Source organism: Meriones unguiculatus, chromosome 11 (assembly GCF_030254825.1).
Source record: "Meriones unguiculatus strain TT.TT164.6M chromosome 11, Bangor_MerUng_6.1, whole genome shotgun sequence".
NCBI lineage: Eukaryota > Metazoa > Chordata > Mammalia > Rodentia > Muridae > Meriones > Meriones unguiculatus.
In genome coordinates, this window is record NC_083359.1 from 22148687 (window position 1) to 22168070 (window position 19384).

Here is a 19384-nt window from a genome sequence, read left to right on the forward strand (position 1 = left end):
TATTCATCAGGCCAGTTGTGTCATTCTACATATCTGTTTTTGTGCTAGTACCATGCTGGGGCTAAGCTGGACACATTTTCCAGACTGCTATTTCTGTGACATGTACCCAGGGTCTTATCCTGTCCTATTGTGTTACTGCTTTTGACAGAGCACTTGTAGTTGTGGCTGATGATTGTTTATTGACTATTAATTATCTGAGCTTGTGGTCACTGTCATTTTCTAGGATCCATATTATTTCAGTGTATTTGTGTGTTGGTATCAATGTGAGTGTGTGTGGGGGGGACAGTGTACATACGTATGGAAATCAGAGGTTGAATTCAGACATCTCATTCAATCACTTTTCACTTTACTTTATGAAACAGGATTCTCTCAGTGAATCTGGAGCTCACTGATTCATCTAGATTGGCTGACCAACAAGCCCAGGAAATCCTGTTCTTTCTGTATCCTTATCCCTGGGAGTATAAGCTTACACCACCATGCCTTCTCTTTTCAATGAGTTTTGGGAAACTGAACACAGATCTTCACACTTGGGCAGAAAACATCTTATCAGTGTTTATGGAGGCTCAAACTTGAATTTTTTAATCACATGAGAGATATTATTTGTGTAGTATCTTCCAAGTTTTAAATATTAAAGACTGTGTTAATTTAAAGCCAATTCTACCATGGAATGACATACTATTTTTTGATTTACTATCTTTGCCACTTCAGAATCTTTTTGTGGCTTTCCCCCCCCCCCCACTGTGACAGCTTTTTTCTCAAGGAATTATTGTGGGATTTCTTCCAACTACCAAGTGTAACTATTACAAAGCCAGAGGTTAGGAAATTGTCTACTATTTGGGTCCATGAACTAGGCAGATTTCCTGAGAGCAAGATGTGAAGCAACATGCCACTTATCTGGACTGTCCTACATTCCGACCTGTTAGGGGGTCATGTGACAATTCAGGTTCCTTGATAGCAGATTCTGTGGTCAACAGTTCTAACATAGGTGAGTATTCCCATTTTTTTGTGTTTTTCTGTATATTCTGGATTTGTGTCCTTTTAGAGAAGGATGGAATCTACTTGTCATGTTGCCTGGGCCATCCTCCTAAGGATCTGGGTTGTTCAGTGGGGGACACCCTTCTGAAACCTGGCTTGTGTTTTAAAAACAAGCAGGAGATAGTTTAGTTATTATAAAAATAAATCTCTTGAGTCTCTTTGACATTCATTTGATTGTGTAGTGGTAAACTTTCTTGGTAATATGCCAGGAAAAGCCTGGGAGGCTTTATGGGAAATAAAGTCTTTGTTGTAACGACTCAGCTCTTCCACTGTAGCACAGCAACAACCATGAATAATGTGAAAATGAATAAGCATGGCCATGTGCCAATAGAACTTTATTTGTTCACAATTGCCTTTCAAATACAAAAGAAAGTCTTGCTCTATGAACTGTACAAAAACAGGTGGAGAGCTGGATTTGGCTTTGGGGCTACAGCTTTCTTGTTCCCTAGTCTAAGTAATACATTCATTGGTTTCTGTCTATCTTGTTCTTTGGTAATGCTGTATTCTCTGAGGAGCTTCTAGCTGTCTCTCTTGGATACCCACTCCTGTTACTAGGAGTGTAATAGTAGTAATATAATTGTGCTTTAGTGCTGGTAGTTAAGCAGTACCCCTTGAACTTATCACTAGCCATCCCCCTGCTGCTAGGCAGCCCAGTTTGCCCATAATTCCCTCCATTCCCTCCCATTTCTGGTCTACTACTATCACCACTGATCTCTTCTGTGACTGTGGTGCAGTCTTGCTAGTAGATTCATCCATTGGAATACAAAACACATTTCCCACTCTTTCCATAGCCTACCACAAAACCATCAGGTTTGCAGCCTTGTAGAAGCTCCACTCTTGCAAGTGAACGCCTATGGTCCCTTTGAGGTCTCCATTCAGCATCTACCATTACAACTCTGGCATGTCTGCTTCATTTGGTATGAGGCATGGTCTGTGTGACCATCTTCATGTTCTTGGGTCTCTGAGAGCACATTGAATCTTATAAACGGACTATCAACAAACAGCAAAAGTCTGGATCCAAACTTTGTGGTCTACACTGTTCATAGTCAGCCACCTCAGGATCCATCTTTTTGTACATTTCCAACCTCCTATTGGGATGTTTTGGCCAGCATCTTAGTTGTAATCCCTTAATTTATACTTATTTTGATTTGTCTGTGCTTGGAGAGGTGACTCATCAGTTAAGAATGAATGTTACACTTACAGATGAACTGAATTGGTTTCCCAGGACCTGTGTTGGGGACCACACAATTACCTATAATGCCACCTCCAGGGGAGCTGACACATTAGTCTCTGGGTTCACCTAAACCCACCCATTTGTACACATACACATAAACACACACAACTGAAAGCAAATTTTGTCTTGTTATATATTAAATTACAAATTTCTATAAATCAAAATTCTCTTATTGTCTATAAATTTCACCTTCTTTATTTCTAAAATAACTATCCTCTGTTAATATATATTTGTGAAAAATAAAAAATATCTAGTTACCTTTTGACTTTATTTGAAAACTGTCTTCTCTAGTGGAAGAGGCCAAGTTGGAGGTTATACTCCTTAGAAATATATACTCAAGGGACATAGTTTCTCCCAGAAGGTGCTGTTTCGCTGTCACAGTTGCTGGACATGGTCATTACACTCAGTATCACAGAAAATGTGTGTGATGGTACTCATGGGATGCTGTCTCTGTGGTCTCTGGGCCTTAAGTGTCTCTCTCTTATGTTGATCAGAAAGTGGTTTCCATCCTTCGCCTATTCCTTTCTACCTCTCCCTTTGGAATAGAATCCCTAAGTTAGTGAGGCTGATTGACAAAACCTATGTAAATTGCCCAACTTAGTTGCCAGAGACTGGAAAGAATGGTTCTGGCTTCTATCTTGGAGAGGAAAATATCCATAATATAAGAAAGGACTCACAGAGGAAATTCAGGCATCCACCTGTGTCTTTAAGGATGAATACATCAGTATGAATGGGAAAACATGAAAGCATAAGCAACATTGGAAAATATCTTATCTGCAGTGTAATGCTGTTCTACCATCTTTCTGCAGCTTCTTTCTGGGTATTTTTTCCATGAGAACATATTATTATAGTTGTTTGTTTAACCACTGTCTGTATATGATTAGTTGAGTATTTACCTAAAGGAGGAAAAATCAAGCCAGTCTTAATTCAGGCTCTTGTTTTATTGTGAACTTATGAGTTTGTCTTTTCCCTTTCTGAAGTTCAGTGTTGCTGTAAAATGGGGATCCCCATCTCACTGACATCTCTGAGATATTACTGAGATGATATATAGGGATTACACAATGGATTCTTGCAGGAATTGATTCCCAGCATGTGTTAATTCCCTCCTATGTCATCTTTGCAGTCCTTATAGTGTGATCTTATGACACAGGGTGACCTCAAGAGCTTACTGAATCATCAGAGAAGGATTATATTTTCTACTACTAATCCATTTGAGAAGCTCATTTTGTTTTACTTGAATATTTGAAAATTAGTGAACCATACTTTGGATAGTTTAAATTTGCTATTAATTAGAATGATCTTTTTCTAACCAGAATACCCCTTCCAAGCTAAACAACATTGATTTCTCTTTTACTGGACCACAAAGGAAGGCAGCTGTCCAAGGTCCTGATTGTGAATCCCATGGGGTAAATTTCAGACTTAGATCTGACTTCTACCGTAGCAATGCTTCTTAGCCTTTCCAACTTTATGAACTTTCACATTTTCCCTTTGTTTGTCTTCTATTATATTCATCATTCAAGAGGAACTTTTTGACCTTTACTGGCTGTGAACTTTACTGAGTATATTACAAAAGCAATAGGTATACATGCTCCCCGTGTATCTGTTCTTTCTGCTTTCCCTGGTGGAGAATTGTAGGTTTATCCTAAAGACAGATATTCTACAGTGACTAATAGGCCCAGCATAATGTTTAAGTTTCTGGATTTATTATAGATTATTAGAGACACATATTACAAAACATACAGCTAAAGGTCTAATGGTAAAATGGTGGGCATTGTGACAGGTTTGTTGTGGAAGTATTATAAACGAAGAGAACCCTCCATACGTGTGATGGCAATTCTTGGCTGTCAACTTGATTACATCTGGAATCAACTAAAACCCAAATGGCTGGATACACCTGTGAAGGAGTTTTTACATAATTAAATCATTGGAAGTTGAAGGACCCACTTCTAATCCAGATATCTGAGGTGTGAAAATACACCCTTATTCCAGACCTTTAGATGTGGGAAGATCTACTTTTAATCTGGGCCACATCATCTGCTGACAGCCAAGAAAAAGGACATAGAAGAAGGAAGCTTACTCTTTCTGTCTTTGTCTCTCTCACATGACCACACCTTTTCTCTGCTTGCTTGTTCTTGTCAATGAGTCCATTCCTTAATAGCATTGTTGCTCAGTTAGTCAGGATTCTAGCGCATTCTACAAACCAGATGCGACATCTAGCCTCACAGATTGAAGAACTACTGAATTTTTTAACTTCCCACCAGTAGAAAGCCATTGTTGGACTAACTGGACCACAGCCTGCAAGCCATTCTAATATTATATTACAGTATTATATGTGTAAAGATGGTAAACTTTGTTGTGCCCTATTCCTTGATGAAAAACTTCAGGCATCTAATTACTGCCTGGAGAAGGAGGGAGAAAGCAATACAATTATATTTAGGTTTAAAGAAAACATTAAAAAGAAAATTAATATTAAAAAGTATCAAGGAGTTATTGTGTGCCAGACTTAGCAATTTGAAATCTTTTAACTATCCCTTGACTGAGGTATTTTCAGATCAATGTTTTTATTGACATGTGGAAATATTCTACATCTTTTTTTAAAATTGAGGACTAGAATAAACTGAGGTGGTGTGGATTTTCAGATGGTAGACACAGCTGAGTATCTTTAGTTGGCCTAGACGCTATGGCAACACAAAGGCTGTAGGAAGAAAGATAATCTTTTAAAAGTTTGAAGGGACACAGTATCATGACTCATTGGCAGCTGTAGTCTTGTTGTTTGTAAGGATTAGTTATGATCGTAGTCCTGTAAGGTATTCTTGAGAAAAACTAAATATAGTTCTTGAAGATTTGAAATGAAGAGAAACTTTGGGGCAGAATTTAGGGCAAACAAAGTTGACATTTAAATTTTACTCTGGCTTACTGGTCTTAGACCATTTGATTTGGAATCTGATAGAAAATTAAAACCTTAGTTACATAGCCAGCTTTACAATATAAAAGTTACCTTCTCTTCTAGTTACTTTTCTTTTGCTGTAATAACAAATCCTGACCAAAGCAACTTAGAAAGACAAAGTTTATTTGGCTTACAGTTTCAGAGGGTAAGAGTCTGTGACCATCATGGTGAGGATCTTGGCAGAATGCATGCAGAATTGGCTCTCTGAGATCTCACATCTTGAGATAGAACCATGAGTCAGAGAGATAACTGGAAATGGTGTAGACTTTTGAAACCTCAAAGCTCAGCATTTTGACATATTTCCTCCAACAGACAGCACTTCCTATTCCTTCCCAAACAATTTTATCAACTGGGGAACGAGAATTCAAATGAGCTTATGGGGTTTCTTTTTCTTTCTTTGTTTCTTTGTTTCTTTCTTTGGTTCTTTGTTTGTTTGTTTGTTTCTTTCTTTCTTTCTTTCTGTTTTTTGAGGCAGGGTTTCTCTGTGTAATCTTGGGTATCCTGAAACTTGCTGTGTAGACCAGGTTGGCTTCAACCTCACAGAGATCCACCTGCCTCTGCCTCCCAAGTACTGGCTGTCATGCTTTCTAATAGGCATTAAGTGCTATGGTGCATGTCTACAATCCCAGAACTCAGGGAGACAGAGGCAGGCAGTTCTTTGTAAGTTTGAGGCCAGCCTGGTCTACAAAGAGTTCAGGAAAGCCAAGGCTACACAGAAAAATCCTGTATTAAAAAAATTTAAGGCTCTGCTCTGCAGACTATCAATGCAGATGCTGAAACTTATGGGCAACCTTTGGGCAGAGTGCAGGGAATCTTAGGAAAGAAGTGGGAAACAGTAAGATCTGGAGAGGACAGGAACTCCACAAGGAGAGCAACAGAACCAAAAAATCTGAGCACAGGGGTCTTTCCTGAGTCTGATACCCCAACCAAGGACTATGCACAGAGATAACCTAAGACCCCTGCACAGATGTAGCCATGGCAGTTCAGTCTCCAAGTGAGTTCCATTGTAATAGGAACAGGGACTGTCTCTGACATGAACTGATTGGCCTGCTCTTTAATTACTTCCCCCTGAGGGGGAAGCAGCATTACCAGGCCACAGAAGAAGACAATGCAGCCACTCCTGATGAGACCTAATTGACTAGGATCAGAAGGAAGGAAAAGAAGACCTCCCCTATCAGTGGACTTGGGGAGAGGCATGCATGCAGAGGGTGGAGGAAGGGAGAGATTGGGACGGGATGAGGGAGGGAACCACAGAGGGGATACAAAGTGAATAAAGTATAGTTAATAAAGAATAAAAAAATAAAAAAAACAGAAATATCACACTACCAGAAAAATAGAACATTTTAATTTAATAATCATTATTTTTAACAGAGTATTTTTTGGAAGTTTTAAAACTTTGAAGGGTAGCAAGATTATATGGGAATCTATTACAGTGACTGTCGTTTAAGGTCTGGTACAAAACACCAACACGCAAATAAAATATAACATAAGAGCAGATATTTTTCCAGTGTGCTGTAAGTGGACTCTGCAGTGAGCAGAGCCAGGATCAGAGGGAAGCCAGTGAGCCACTTATTTGAAGGAAAAAATTTTAGGAGTGGCAAAAAAGCACACATTTAAGATAATATTTTATGTAGTGTTTTAAAAACTCAAATAATGCAAGCCAATGAAAACTTATCAAAATTTAAATAAAGTCAGGATCAATGTTACTGATTTTGGTCTTTTGCCTCAGGCTCAGTGTGACTGATATGGTAGCTGATATGAACACCAAACACATGTGTTTCTACTATCCAAACCATTTGCTTCCAATTAATTTTCTACGTAGGCAACTAGAAATTTGCAAAGCATTTAAAAACACAGCAATTGAGAGCACAGAATTTAGGTGCAAGGGTCTAAGTTGAAAGCTTATCTCTGTTGCTTGTAGACTATCCACTTGTGTGAACTCCTTCATTGTCATTAGCCTCCATTTTCTTTTTACTAAAATGGGGCTAACAGTATTAAACTCTCATTTCTGTTATTTGAAATAAACCAATGCATGCAAAATGTATAGTCAGTGCATTTGTCAAATGGGTAAGAGCTCTTTTTACAGCATAAAAGATTTTAATCAATAAGCTATTGAGATACAAATATTTTGTAGTGGGACCATAACATAATGATTGATTGATTGATTCCTAAATTTGAAATGACATATTTGAAGTAGTCAAAGCTAGCATTGGACTTGTTAAGGATGACCTTGAACTTCTGATCTTGATGTATAATGTCCTGAGTGTTGGAATTACAAGCATGCATCACCATAGCCAGGTTTATGTGGTACTGAGGATTGAATCCTGAGCTTCGATCACCCCAGAGAAGCCCTCTAAGAACTGAACTATATTCCCAGCCCCACCATGAACCTCGTAGACTGTGGTTCAGGATGATGTCGAACTTGCAACAAAGGTAGTTCTGTTGAGTTTTGAAGAATGAAGAGGAAATTGATATGAGGAAAAGCATGTGAGATGAAATCTATATTATAAGAAACTCCTGAAATCTTGAATGCAAGCTGGCAAAATGTGAGAACATATGGGCTGTAGAGGATAGTAGGAGGCAAGAGTAGGATAGATGGGGATTAGGCCATGAGTTCTGACTTTTCTTTATGTAATGAGAAGGGCTTAGGAAAGGGAGACACCATTCCCAGACTTGACGTTTGAAAAAGATTAACTGGCTCCTGGGTAAAAGGTTCAAGGGAGCGTTGTCGTTTCTAGACACACAAAACGTAATATACACAGAGATGGAGAATACTTCATAGATTATGTAAAAGAAGAAATGTGTCTGATGTTACATTTACAGCAAGCGATAGTTTCAGTGTTCTGGGAGAAGAAGAGCCGTTCATATTTTCAGAATTTTAATTTCATCTGGAGACTCAAGGTTGGTGTATCATAGATCTTTGTCATAATATTAGAAAAATGTTGGTACTGAAGATGTCCTATCATTATGCTGGATTTATAAGTCAGGAATCAAAAGCAATGATTCTGTCAAAGCTCTTGCTTTGTAGGCATAAAATAATTTGATTTATTAGGGATATATTTTGTTCATTTTAATTTAGTCTTTTCATTATAATGAAATTAAACAAAATTGTTAAAAAAAAATAGCCAGTGCAAACCATTATTGGTCAAGTGCTTTCTTTCCTGATCCCTGGTTGTTTCCTTTGTACAGATGTAAAGTTTTACACAAATGGAATCAAAGCCTGTGTGTGAATTTGCATTTTGGCAATTTCGAAACCTAGAATTATAATTTCCCCCTTTTCCTGAAGGTACATAATCACCAACCCCTAAGGGATGAATAATCTACTTTGGGAGATGGAAGAAAGGGGTATGAGCACAGAGGTCAGGAGTCATGTAGCTTAGAATTAGAAATCCAGCACACATTTTACAAAGTGTGTGTGTGTGTGTGTGTGTGTGTGTGCATATTTAAGCTCAGTCTCTTTGTAAATGGAGTTAGCAGAAGTTAACAAGTGTATATACATTTGTATATAAACACAAGTGTCTATACATGGTATATACATTATAAGGAGTTGACTTTCAGGGCTCACTTTGAGGAGTAGGTATCAAAATAACATACAACCCTCACCAGATGCACATTTTGAGGTTCCTCCATACTAGGGCAGAAAACATGATTCTTAGTTGCTGTATCAGACTGAAGCTTTTGTTTATTCATTCATTTGAATTGGGCATAGACACAGCGTCATGAGATGAGCTGAAAGCCCCTCGGGTCCTGCCTTTAGTCTGGACATCTCTTCCTCTTCTCCTCCATACTTACATCCTGGGCCCTGTGGTGGCTTCTCTGGCTGGCTCCTGGATCGTTGAACCTCGGCGATGGCAAGAGCGTGCTTTGTGGTCAGATCCCATTTGCCAACACCCATTCAGCCCCTGGCTACCTGTGAGGCCTTGGGTGATTCCTCTGTCTTCTCCAGGCTTCAGTTCCCTCAAGCTCTCCTCTTGCAGGGATACCACCTGCTTAAAGGGCTAATTCTGAGAGTTTTACGAGATGACTCACGGGATGCTCCTGCCTCCGCCTTCCCCATGGATCAAAGCGAATGGGAATTGCCTTTATAATTACTGTTAACATTGCAACTCTCAGTTGTTGCTGGCTTCATCTCAGCTGGACACTTCTTTATTTTACTATCCCATACATTGACTCTCAAAAGAATGCTAATACTGTGAGAAATAATTAAAGGGGTCTCCCATACCTGATCAGAACATTTGACAATAAACACTGCTTCAACTTGGTTTTCTGTGAGATTTCCCGTTTACACCTTGTATCTGTTCCATTTGCTTCTCTGTTGATCAGCTGTCTGTCCTCAGCATCTCAATCCAGGTTTCCTATTCTGGGTCTGCTAAGCAGCCCTGTTTTTATTCTGGTCACCTTTGCCATTGGTTTTGCGGACTGTCTGGCTCTCTGCACATTATATTCAAATGCCATACATGATACTTTATTAATATATTGCCCGCCTCAACTCATCCCTGGCTTTTAGATCAGTTTTAATCTCTCCCTATAAATCTGCCTTATGGAAAGGTATTTCATTGTTGTTGTTTTTTTAATCTACTTTTGATGTTTTGCATACACTATGTAGAGTATCCATAATGAGTTGGTTTTCAAGGAAAAGGGAAAATCATGCTTTTTATTGGCTAATTTACTTCCCACTTTCCAGACAAACATTGCCAATAATTGGAATCCTACAAAGCCACTGTTCAGTGTAGAGACGATTCCCAATATTTCCTTTCAGTCCACATATGTACATATGCACATATTAAATAAGAGTTACATAATATAAATTCACCATTTCAAAGTTCTGTGTCTTTTATTAAATTTACAATATTTTGTAGTCCTTTGTATTCTACTGTTCAGTTTTAGAACTTTTACATTACCTCAAAGGGCAGCAATCAATTTCCATTTCCCACTTCTCTTAGCCTGTGGTAGTTATGTTTTCTGTCTTTGTGAGTTTGTCATTATAAAAGGAATCATACACTACATGAACTTTTGAATCCAAAAGTTTTGAAATCCAAAACTTTTGAATCTCTTTCATTTAGTCTGTCTTCAAGGTTCATCCATGTTGTATCATAGTTTCTACTTATTTATTGATTCATTCATTCATTTATTTATTTTAATTAATTAATATTTTTTAGTTGTTGCAGAATTTCTCTATATAGCCTTGGCTGTCCTGGAACTCACTCTGTAGACCAGGCTGTCCTCAAACTCAGAGATCCTCCTGCCTTTGTCTTCCAAGTGTTACCACCATCTAGTTCCCTTTTATGATTAGATAACATTTGCATAGCTATGCCAGGTTTTAGCTGTTATTATCAATGATAAATTATTTTTACTTTTTTGATTATTATTGGTATCAGTGTAATAAATTTTAAGACATAACTTTTCACTTAATACTAGTTTTGTGTAGACACCTACGAATGACACTCTCGTTTTTCATGATCTCTTCCATACTTTTGACCTCTAACTACAACATTCAAGGCCCATATATGTAACTTAACTTTATGGGACTCTGGTGTGCTAAAGAATGGTCACACTGCTGTGCTGAATTTCAAGCTTTTATTCTGTAACATTTACAGAGAGAACAAACACCTTACACTGAAGTAATATTTGTGCTGTTTAAAAGTATAACAGCGTCTAAAGGAACTCACAGAAGACGTTCATCCCAAAGAAAACACTACTTCGGAAGTATTGGTGAACAAATTATGCAAGTCTGTGAGCCCAAAAGATTTGGATTCTGCTTGTTTTCCCTTGTTATGGGTGAATAACAGAATGTAGAATACTTTCCCTTAGTAATTCTGAGTTGGCTAGCAATCTTCATTTTGTTGTTCTGGCCTCCACCAAGCCAATGAATAGATTAAGGAAAATGGATGGAAATAGGGATTTGAATCACTTCCTAATTGTTTTTACTCAGTTCAAATGGCTGCAGTTAGCATACACACATTTTTCTCTACTAAGCAATCTCTAGATAAATGAAAACAGTCATCTTTTAAAAACATTCCTTCCATCTTTCCCCTTCCACAAATAAGTAGCCCTGTGGTCCTCTCTATCCATATTAGCATTTTGCTATTGCTTTCTGAACTTGAAATCAAGCTGTTCATGAAGTTTGATGTTATCTGCTTTGTTGAGATTGTGTCTGATAGCCACAGAATCCAAGCTGTTGACAAAATAAGCTTCCTGTGTGTGAAGCAAGTGCCTATGCAGTAAGGGACATTTTAATAGCAGCATGCCGAATAATCGATTCCACTCTAAGGCTCAGATCAATGTTATCTCTGAGATGTCTAAGTAGCCATTAAATATGAACAGAACAGGTCCAACAAGTAGAAAAATGAGAATGAGGATTGTCTCCACCACAGCATTACACTTCCATTGCTTAAGAATGGAGACCTTGACCTATCTGGAAAATTAACTTACTATTTATTTACTTACTCTCATTACTGGGTCTCAGCTAGCTAAGGTCATTATGCTTTCTATTTCTCATTTTAAATATATATTTTTTTTATTCAAGGGAAAAGTACTATGTATTTCCTGTGCCAAATCTCCAGGGCTTAGAATTTTTTTTCTGTTTACTTTACACATTAATTAAATAAATTTTATGGGGCTGGAGAAATGGCTTAGTGAAGAAGAATCCTTGAGAAAACTTGAGTTCAAATCTCCAGTACCTACATTAAAAGAACATTCCCAGGCCTGGCTGTGGTTTCCTGTAATCTGTGGGGAGGGAAGGGGATTAGTACAGACAGAATCTCTGGTAGGGCCTACTGGTTCTCTGGTGCAATGAGAGACCTTGTCTCAAGGGAAGGAGGCTACCGGGGGATGGGAAGCTATTCAGTGATGTCCACACACACCACACTCATGTAACACACAGAGTAAAGAGCTTTACTTTAGAATGGTTTTAGGCTTATAGAAAAATACCTCATAAGCTTTTTATTTACTGCTCATATTTCATATTGTACACCACGTTTGACAAATTAATGAACTGATCTTGGCTCATTAATTTTAAAGTCCATTTTAATTCATTTATTTTCACTTTTTATCTACTGTCCATTTTTACTTCCATGACCTCATTAGAGACTACACTATACTTCTTTGAGTGTCTCTTGGATAGGACTGTTTCACAAACTCTGCTTACTTTCTGTAATCTTGATGGTTTTGAGGATTCTAGCACAGGTATTTTGTAGGGCATTTGTTATGTGACAGTATTCTGGAAAGATCTGAACAAACATCTACTCATCGTAGACAGGAGCTAATGACAAACCAAACTTTTCATACTATCAAAGCCCAACTTGAGAAATGAATGTGTTTTATTGGAATTACTTAGAGTAGAATGGATTAGGGGTTAGTTACAGGAACAGATATGGCTTAAAAAAAGAAAACCTATTACCAACCCATTAAAAGCCAGAAACCTGGAACACAATGCCCAGCCTGCAAGTAATTCAATAGGTTGGAGAGTCTTTTTTAGGCAGCGTAGTTGGTCTGATCCTTTTTCAGGTAACTAGGCTGGTCTATACTTCATCCAAGCATTTCAACTTCTCTGGAATCTTCTTGTCTTTGTCTCAGATATTGATGATATATGCTTGGGGAAGTAGCAACCAGGTAAATCTGGTCCATTTCAGGACTTTCTAAAGCTATTGAGTTTTCCTTTAGGATGGAATGTTTTCTTCCCTGCAAACATACAGTGCCTTGACGAGTTTCCTTCCAAGATAGAATGCTTTATCTGAGAGAGTTTCTATGCAGCGGCATTCCTAGCTGAGACTTTCCTGATCTCTTCATAATTCTACTGAAGTTTTGGAACCCTGGGACAAAGACAACAGAGACCAGATGGCACTCCTGTCACATCATACCAAAAGTTCAAGCTCGTGGCTTACTATGCATGATGATAACCTTGATCACTTATCACAGGTAGGGTTTTTCATATTTTCCAGCTATGAAGTTTGTGGTTATTTTCTCACCCTCTTCCATACTGTACTCTTTGGAAGAAATAATGATGCAGTGTTCATCATAGGGTATGAACAATTCCTTGTTAAGGGACAACTATCTCTATAAATTGTTTGAATCTTTTCTATAAGACAGACCTGTGTCTTCTCTCCCATTTATTTATTCATTCAGTCATTTGTTCAGCTGTTTACTTATAACATATTTTATATGTATTTTATGATTTGGATTATAATATAGTTACCACATCCTTTGCTCACTTCCTCTTGTGCTTCTAGTTTGAGCTCTTCCAGCCGACTCCTTTGTTCATTTGCTAGATCTTCTTAAGAGTGTGTGTTTACATGTGTGTGAGTGTGAGTGTGTGTGTGTGTGTGTGTGTAGGGGAGTGGTATGTGTGTCTGTATTTTGATTATTCCCTTGCTGTCTATTATAATTAAAATGCCCTAGACTTAACTTTAACACTTTAGGACAGTGGTTGTAGAATCAACCGATCTGAGGTGCTCTGGTTTCTTTACTGGAGAAAGGCATGAGAAACTTCAGTGCTAGGCATGCCCAAATTCTGAGGTTTGTTCTCAGGCCTTATAATATGAATTGAATGCATACTAACCTACATGTATAATAACATAACTATAATAATATTATATGTACATATTATATGTAGTATGTGTCGCTGCATATGTATACATATATATGCTAAATAAGAGTCGACAGTCATATCTCCAATCTCAGCCCACTGCCGTGTGGATTAGCCACTTCCAAGGGTTTATTCCATTGACTTCCACTCAGGGTAAAAACCCCGGCTCCCACCACCTATTCATCTAGATGCCTTTCCAGTCCTAGTTCATGTTCAGAGTGAACTTGTTACCTCTCCTTCTTGGGAAACAGCTTTGCCACATGTCCTATAGTGCTTATATACCCTTCCTTTTGTGCTTAATCTTACATGCTTTATCATTTTCAGAGACTTAGGTGAGCCTCCATATTTTCATTTCTATTACTTAGGTGTTTCTTATATTTGTGATAAGTCAGATTCTCTTCCCAAAATATACCTCCCTTTAAGGAGTCCCTGGTCTCCTCCTAGATATTTTTTCTTTATGTATTTTATGTATGTATGTATATATGTATGTATTTATTTATTATTTATTGCACTTCGTGTTTTGAGACTTCCTCTTGTGCTTCGAGGCTCTCTGGATTTTGACGCCAAATCTGTATTGGCAGTTATAAATTATTACAACACCATACTGAATAGTCTCATCACCTCAGATCTCCTGTCTGCTTCACTATTCAGTTCACCTTCTTGCATAAGCTCCTGGTAATTACCAGCTTTATTTTTCCTCTGAATGTGGCATAATTGGAGTCATATAGTTTGTAGTGCTTTCTAATTTTCCTCCTTTGTTTATCAACATGTAGTTAAGATTCGTGCGTGCTTTTGTGTTGTCTAATAGCTCATTGCTTTTCATCACTGGATATTATTGTGTATGTTCGGATGTATTGTTGTTTGTTTATTCTTCTGATTGTTGAAGAACATGTTAGTTTTTAGTTTGGGACACTTGCGAATAAAAGCAGACCTACACATTTGACTGCAGGTTTCTGTGTGCAGATAACTCAAACAAACTCTGTATGCCTGAGAATTCAATTTATTTCGTCAACCACATAAGACTGTGCTTAGTTTTCTAAGACAATGGCAAGCTGTCTCCCCAAAACTACCAATTTTGTAGTTCCATGTGCAGCAGCACCTTTGCTTAACCAACGCATTGACATAATTGATGCCATTGTTATTTTAGTAATTTTAAAAGGCGTATAACAATTAAGTTAATTTTTTTTAAGTAAACTCTTATAGCTACTGTAAAAATGTCAAGTATCAAAAATACATGGATTCATGACTGGATCATTTTGATTGTTACAGCTCTCCTGTCTACAACAGATTTCCACCATAGAACATTGGCATTTATCATGTGATTCTTCTAAACATATAAGATACAAAAGATTATATCTGTTAATTACTTTTTGGTTGAAGCAAACAGGTTCTAATGACAAAAATAAAGCTCTACCATTGAATACTTTTCAGCTTGTTATTATCTCAAGTTGCTTCATTTTCCTCATTTCTTAGAACAGAGACAATAACGGGACACAGTAGATACGGTTATATGAATTTAATGAGTTTCTGTATGGAGAGCAGTGAACATGGCACCTGGAACAGAATGTTCACATGTTATTATTATTGCTTTTGCTATATTGATACCTCCAACATTAAGTCTTTGGAGGCTCTCATTACTTCTTGAAAACTATAGTTTCCAATGCCTCACTTTGGAGCTACGCTGGTCTTTTTCATAGAACCATGCCTTATAAAAATAGAATAAACATATTTCACATCTATTGCACTTCTCCCAGTGTGAATTCTTTCTACTCTGAAGAGCACAGTTGAAATAGATATCTGCAAAGGCATAACCTAAATGCTACAACTCATTGCCTGTCTGTTACTTCTTGTACAACTAACAATCCTTTACATTTGCTTAGTGCTTTGGATTTGGCTTAAGGCAAGATGTTTCACAGATAGTATCTCATTTGCTTCTGAGAATAGTTTTTTGAACAAGGCAGGACATTCTTAATAGCCCCATGATGCTGATGAACTGAGGTACCGCGTGCCAAATTGTGCAACATATAAGGGGCAGAACATATAAGGTTTGATGCAGGTTTTCCAGATTCCCATTCAATATTCTTTCTCAGAAACCAGACATGGAGTGACTCTTCAGATAGAAGACAGAAGCCTCCTGGGATATTCAGAAGTTCTCACGAATTCTGGTCCACATACTCAGGTCTTGGGGGACAGGGATCTTAAAGGGACTATGTATTATATTCCTCAGATTTCAACCAATGAATGCACTGTCAACCCTCATGTCTCCTTGGCTGCCTCTTACACATAGTCTAAACCATGTGTAAACCCCTGCCACTGCTCCTAGTACATTAGATAATGGGACCTATTCCACTTTCCTTATTTTATGACTAATTCAGAGGGCTCAGCCTCTAGCAGACTTGTTGATACTGTGACTACTACTCTTGAGTTGTTCAGAGTTGATATTCATTTAAGGTAAAGAAGATTCTTCTTCTGGGAAAGACTTGAGACTCTGAAAGAGCCAGTTTAAGAGGTATGAAATTGATGGTCTGACATCTTCTACCACTGGAGCAAAAGGGCAGAGTTATTATTTCAGCAAGGAAGGAAATAAGTGTAAGCATGGGAAGAGAAAAATTGAAATGGACACATATATTATATATATCACACATATTTATCTTTATCTCTATCTATCTATCTATCTATCTATCTAGAAGATGATTTTACTACCAAGTTCTAGTTCCTTTCAGAGGTATTGATTTACTCTTTCTGTGTGTTTCCCAAAGTGTCTTTGAAATTACTCTCTCCTTACTGCAACTTACTTCAGTTATGCCTCTTTTTAAAAAATTATTTATTTATTCACTTTACATGCTGATTGTACCCCTTCCCTCCTCTCCTTCTGGTCCTACATTCCCTCCCTCTTTACCCCCTCCCCTATTCCTGAGAAAAAGGGAGCCTCTCCCCAACCCTCCCACCCCAGCTCATCAAGCCACATCAGGACCAAGCATGTCTTCTTCCTCTGTGGCTTGGTGAGGCAGCCCTGCCAGGGAGAAGTAATAAAGTGCAGGGGATAAAGATAGAACACAGATTGAGCATATGTCCAACCAATGCCTGGTCCAACCAGAGACCCACCCCGTGGGAGAGAGCCAACCCCTGACACTATTAACAATATTCTGCTATGCTCACAGACAGGAGCCTAGTATAGCTGTCCTCTGAGAGACTCCACGCAGCAGCTGATTGAAACAGCTTCTAGGATTCACACTGGGCACAGCCAGCATAGGGAGTCTTGTGGAAGAGTGGAGAGACCTGGAGGTGACAGGAGCTCCACAAGAAAACCAACAGAGCTAACTAACCTGGACCCAGAGAGGCTTTTGCAGAGACTGAAGTACAAACCAAGGACCATGCATATCTTGGGACCTAGGAACCGTACACACAGACGTAGCAGATGGGCAGCTGAGGATTCATGTGGACCACCTAGTAAGGGGAGCGTGGGCTGACTCTGACACAGATGCTGTTGCCTGTTTTTGATCACTTACTCCTCTCAACTTTCATGAATACTAATTATGCAAAACTTACCATTAAGCTGCATCAATGCCACTCTGAGCAAGAGTGTTAGCTCCCAACTGGCTATCACTTAGCCACTTTCTGGATTCCTTACAGCAAAGTGCACCCAGAGTACTTAAGAGCATTTCTGCCCTGATACAAAACAAATGATCTTCTCAAGCCCTACTACCTCAGCAGGAAGGGAACTCCTCAGATCTACTATCTCAGTCTTCTTCCTCAGCCAGGATTCTGCCCTTCCATCTTCTAGATAGTTTGTTGCTTGAAATCTACTGTGACAAATAACGAAAATATGACAGGAAGGGAGGGATGAAGGAGGAAAAGAAAGTGGTGGGGAGAAAGTGATGTATTTAGGATTAATGTCTGGAACATTCTGCTCTAAAGTTGAAATTATTTAACACCTATGAGGCTTCTTTTTTTATATGTAAAAGATGGAGATAAAAATCTGACTACAATCTTGCATATATACCACAGGCAAACCAAGGAGACCAACACCAGAAGGCCTGCTCTGCCTGTGGTATATATGCAAGATTAGAGTCTCACAACAGTGTGATGCAGCCATGATCATTCGGGCCTTTACAGCCATTGAAGCAGGACATTCTCCCCAAGCATGGTTGGATACCATAAAAAGCTAAAATGATACGCTCAGGATGCAAGGCTAAGCACTGCACTCAGGGTCAGCCGCTTTGGACCCAGAGAAGAGCATGTCTGATTGCATGCGGGTTGATGCCCCAGGTCCCGCCTCTGAGAAAAAGGTATCGGACGGGTCTGATGCTCTTTGGGTGGATGACACCTAAATGAACATCTGTACAAAGTCCCAATTTATTTCTAATATCAGAGATCAGACCTCTACTCTTGCCTGATGCGTCTAAAACAAAAAGGGGGAACTGTAGAGAGCTGTGTAATGCCGCGCCTTAAAGATGGAGCTGGTTTCCGCCTTCCACCTTCCTGATGGTGAGTGCTCTCTGTCACGAACAACTCCATATTTGGCTAAGGCCGAGGATCTGGCTTGCTTCCATGTATGTGGACCTATCTGCATTGCCCCCGTGGCACGCCTGGGTTAGCTACCCAGAGGCTATTTAAGCTGTGGGCTGGCTTTCCCCGGGGTCCGAGGATTGTTCAATGTTCCTGAATAAACTGCATTGAAAAAAAAATAAAATAAAATAAAATAAAACTCCAAAAAAAAAAAAAAAATCCGACTACAAGGACTTAAGATTCTTAAGAGATTTGTATAAAATGAAGTACACAATTATATGAAATGACATATGGACCTGCTACAGAACATAGTCCATTGTAGATACTAAGTAAACATTATTTACTCTAAGCCTTTTAAAGCATTCCACTCCCATCCTTCATGCTTTCTTTCATGTTCTATATAAGGGGTCCTCAAGACACTAGGCCTGAAAGCCAGGGCACAAAGCCTAGGACAATAGTTTTCTTTCTTTCTTTCTTTCTTTCTTTCTTTCTTTCTTTCTTTCTTTCTTTCTTTCTTTCTTCCTTTCTTCCACCTCTGATAAAAGATTTCAAAACTGCCACGAATTCTTCTTAAAAAAAAAAAAGGCCTGTGATTTGGGGATGTATCTAAATTGGCATGCTTGCCTAGCCTAGCATGCATGAATCCTTGAATCCTTGGATCCAATCACTAGCACTACAGAAGCACAGTGTGGCACTATATACCTACAGTGGCAGAACCCAGAAGGTATGCACAGGAGGATCAGGAGTTCAAGGTTAGCCTAGGTTATATGAAACCTAAAAATGTGTAAAATATAACCTGTAAAATTTGAAGGGCCTGGGTTACTGACTACTTCCAATCTCTTACTTTGTGAAACACCATGATTCTGCCACTTTTAAGTCATACTTTTATGGATATTCAATAAATCATAATATTCTTCACTATAAAAGTTCTATGGGCTGGTGAATGATAAGAAATCTCCTGTGGTATATTTCCCACAGCAGGGGAAATACGGCTTTCAGAAAGAATCGATTTTGATTTCAGGAGAGATAACTTGCCAGGTATTATTGTACAATCAGGGAGAATTTGAGTCACTCC